This window comes from Mus pahari, chromosome 6, assembly GCF_900095145.1.
Source record: "Mus pahari chromosome 6, PAHARI_EIJ_v1.1, whole genome shotgun sequence".
NCBI lineage: Eukaryota > Metazoa > Chordata > Mammalia > Rodentia > Muridae > Mus > Mus pahari.
The window spans coordinates 83,535,902-83,540,364 of record NC_034595.1 but is presented as its reverse complement, the minus strand read 5'-3'; positions in this window follow the sequence as shown (position 1 = coordinate 83,540,364).

The following is a 4,463-nucleotide window of genomic DNA, read 5'->3' as shown; positions in this document are numbered from 1 at the left end:
CACAACCATCCATAACAAGATCTGATGCCCTCTTCTGGAGTGTCTGAAGACAGCTACAGTGTACTTACATATAATAAATAAATAAATCTTTAAAAATGAAAACCAAGCCATGACATGGCTCAGTGGTTAAGGGTTCGTCAACAAGCCTGGTGACCTGACTTCCAACCCCGGAACTCACAGGGTAGAAAAAGAGAACTGACTTCCTCGAGTTGTCTTCTGACCTCCACATGTGTATCATAGCACTCCTAACAGCTGAACCATCTCTTCAGCTCTTCCCTCACTATTGGCATTTTTATATCATGGGATAAATGGTACCGGAGTCTCCTTGCTTTGGTGGTGTGTGTGTGGGGGGGGGGAGTTGTCTGAGAATGACTTGCCTCCAGCCATGTACAAGGACACTGCTTTTATTCTAACAATCCACTCTCCTTCTGTCTGTCCTAGTTCCACACTCCGGGCTGTTTGCCGGTCTCTTCCTATTCGCAGAGGACTGGGGAGAAGTGGACCCCATCCCAAGACAACGGGGTCTTGGAGCACACTCAAGGACAAACATGCTTAGGTCTGAGTCAGGGTTCCAACCTCACCTCTCCAGTTTCTCAATGACTTTAAACCATACCTGAGATTTTAGTAGTAGACCATGTACTACAACCCCAGGCAACTGGCATACTTGCATCTCAGTGGGCATAGCTTCATCCTGGGCTTTTTTTTTTTTTTTTTTTTTGGTTTTTCGAGACAGGGTTTCTCTGTGTAGCCCTGACTGCCCTGGAACTCACTCTGTAGACCAGGCTGGCCTCGAACTCAGAAATCCGCCTGCCTCTGCCTCTGCCTCCCAAGTGCTGGGATTAAAGGTGTGTGCCACCACCTCCCGGCTGTGCTTTTGGTTTCAAATGCGTGAGTTTGCTAAGCGCAGAGCAAACAGCAGAAAGGGCAGATATCAGGTCAAGTACTTATATCATCCACCAGAAACCCTCGTGGAAAACCACGCAGCCAGCTAGACCCTCTGACCCACAAAGAGGATCCCAGGCAGAATTGTCTTCTCCTGGGTCAGACTGACAAACAGCTATTCTCAGGAGTTGTGGGATGTTTTCCCAGTGGTAGGATTTTTTTTTTTGTCATTGCTGTTTTTTATTACATTTGATTCTGTGTATTGAATAGATATGTACTGTGAATACAGGTATCCAGGAAGGTCGAGGTGTCAGATTCCCCTCTTGCCCTTCCCAAGATCTGTCGTACAGGTGGTTGTGAGCAACCTGACCTGGGCTGAGACCAGAACACATCTTTGTTGTTGTTTTGTTTTATTTTGTTTTTATTTTATTTTGAGACAGGGTTTCTCGTAGTCCTGGCTGCCTTGGAACTTGTCCTGTAGACCAGGCTGGCCTCGAACTCACAGAGCTCTGCTTGAGTCTGCCTCCTGAGTGCTAAGATTAAAAATGAAAACCGGGCTGGTGAGATGACTCAGTGGGTAAGAGCACCCGACTGCTCTTCCGAGGGTCCGGAGTTCAAATCCCAGCAACCACATGGTGGCTCACAACCATCCATAACAAGATCTGATGCCCTCTTCTGGAGTGTCTGAAGACAGCTACAGTGTNCTCGAACTCAGAAATCCGCCTGCCTCTGCCTCCCAAGTGCTGGGATTAAAGACATGTGCCACCACTGCCTGGCGCCGGCTGCTGCTAATAGCAAAAGTCATCGATCGTGAAACATTCCCTAGGTCAGCAGCCATTAGCAGGCCAGAAAACCAGTTGTAAACAGTATAACATCTGGTTGTGGAGAGCTCAGTTACTTCTTCCCTTGCCTCCCTCTGCCATGGGTGAATGTGAAGTTACTATTGGGGTGATGCCTTTGTGGGTCAAACCCCAGCCTGGGGCACTATTGGTACTAACAAGGGGGATAGAGAAGTTCCCAACAGTTACCTTGACTCAACTATCAGCCAAGAACAACTCTCAAGGGCTGAGACTATAGAGCATTCACAAGACACTAACTTCAGTCTCCACCAACACACACACATACACACACACACACACAAACACAAACACCAGTTACCAATGAGTCAGAGTCAGGCATGGTGATACGTGCCTGTAATCTCAGCACTTGGGAGGTAGAGTCAAGAGGGCCAGCAGTTCAAGGCTAGCCCAGTCAATACAGCAAGTTGAAGGACAGCTTGCACTTACACGGAACCCTGCCTGGAAGCATAAGTAAACAATAATGAATAACCTAAATTAATAATAATAACCCATACCCTACCCCAAGTATCAAATCATGTTTCCCCTCCGGAGAGGAAGGAGAAAGAATTTGGCTCTTATTATGCCTACTCTACAAATACACTGAAGCTTAGGATGTGAACTGATTTCCAGGATCACACAGCCGGCCCGTCAGTGGCAGAGCTGAGCCTGTGGCTCTGGTACTCCTCATCTGTATCACATGCTCAACCCTTGTCGTCTAAATACTTACCACATGGCGGCTTTCAAACACGGCCTCTCTGAGCATGCATCTGGGAAGAGAAGCTCCCAGCGAGCCCCATGAGCACGGAGTACTGAGTAGAACCATCTGTTCTGTTGGGGTTTGCTTGTAAACAAGTCTGCCCCTGTCACTTGAAGGCAGGGACCATCTCTCTTTTTTCAACTTGACCCTGCAGTATATGGCTAGACCATTAAACATTTGTGGAATTTAAAGGTAAATCGTTTTCGTTTCCCTGAGTTACCTTCCCTCAGATAGCCGCATACACAATACCACACAAGCAACTGACCAGACTCTTTCACATGCTGTGACTCAGACTTTGGCCTCAGAGGCAGGAAACACCACCTTGCACATGAGAACCTGCTGTGAGGAAGTCTTCCATGGGAGTCTCCTCCCCAACACTTTTTCACTTTTTAGAACTGAATTATCTTTGCTACTTTGTCTGTTTCTGACAAAAACAACTTCAGGGAGAAAGGGTTTTGTAGTGGCTCACAGTTCATGGGCACAGTCCATCACAGTGGAGAATTCAAAACAGCTGGAGCATGAGGCACAATGAGGGAAGGGAATGAATTCAGCCTGTTCCCTTGCTCCTGTTAGATCTGTGGTTCTCAACCTGTGGGTTGTGACCCCTCAGGGGTTGAACAATCCTTTCACATGGGTCAGCCAAGACCAACAGAAAACACAGATATTTACACTATGATTCATAATAGCAAAATTACAGTTATGAAGTAGCAACAAAAACAATTTTATGATTGGGAGGTCACCACAATGTGAGGAACTGTATTAGACGATTGAAACACTAGGAAGGTTGAGAACCATGGTGTTAGACAAATCATGATCCCAGCCAGGGAATGGTGACACCCACAGTGGGCAGGTATTCCCACCTCAATTAACATAATTAAGATAATCTCCCACAGGCAAGCCCAGAAGTCCATCTTCCAGGTGACTCTAGATCTGTCAACCCAACAACTGACACCATCACATTACGGTGACATAAAATGTATAGTTTTATGGAGTGAGAGGGATGATGGATTGTATTTAAGAATACTTGCTGTTTTGCTGGGGTCCCTTGGCAAAGGACCCAGGTTCAGTCCCAGCTCCTAAGTGATGGCTCACAACCATTTGTTACCACAGTTACAGAGAACCCAGCACCCTCTTCCAGCCACCACAGGCACCAGGCACAGAAGCAGAATCACACACTTGTCCTTTGGTGCCTGTCTTTGCTTTCTATCGCTTAGCATTACACCTTCAAGGTCATTGATGGTTTACCTGGTGTCCATTGGCCTTCCATTTTAAGCTAGGCCTATACCACATATTGTCACTCATCTATCAGCAGATAAATAGGTTGTCTGTACATTTGTCTGCTGTGAATAATGTTGTTATGAGTTTTCATGTGCAAATACCTGCTTGATTCCTTGCTTACAGTTATTTTAGGTATACTTCTAGGAGTGAAATTACTAGATACTGTGACGGTTTCTCCCTGGCCCCACCTCCCTCCCCAGCACTAAGAATTGAGCCTAAACCTGTTGAGGATGGCACATGCCTTTGATCCTAGCCCTCAAGAGGCAGAGGCAGGTGGATATTCGTGAATTTGAGGCCAGTTTGCATAGTGAGTGAGTTCTAGGACAGCCAGGGCTACACGGAGAAACAAAACCAAACCAAGCAACCAAGGCAATGAGCCTGAAGCGGCACAGCCTCAGAGTGCTCTACTGCTGAGCTAAACCCCACTCCTGTTCACTTGTTTGAAACAAGGTCTCACTCTACGGTCCAGGCAGCCCTCCAACTCCTGCTTCAGTCTTCCAATCTGAGATCGCAGTCTGGCATCACCAGGCCTAGAAGGAATCGCAACAGTTTCTACAGGGGCTGCATCATTTCACACCCTCATAAGCAAGGCACAAGAATTCCTATTTGGGTGGCGCAGGCCTTTAATCCCAGCACTCGGGAGGCAGAGGCAGGCGGATTTCTGAGTTCGAGGCCAGCCTGGTCTACAAAGTGAGTTCCAGGACAGC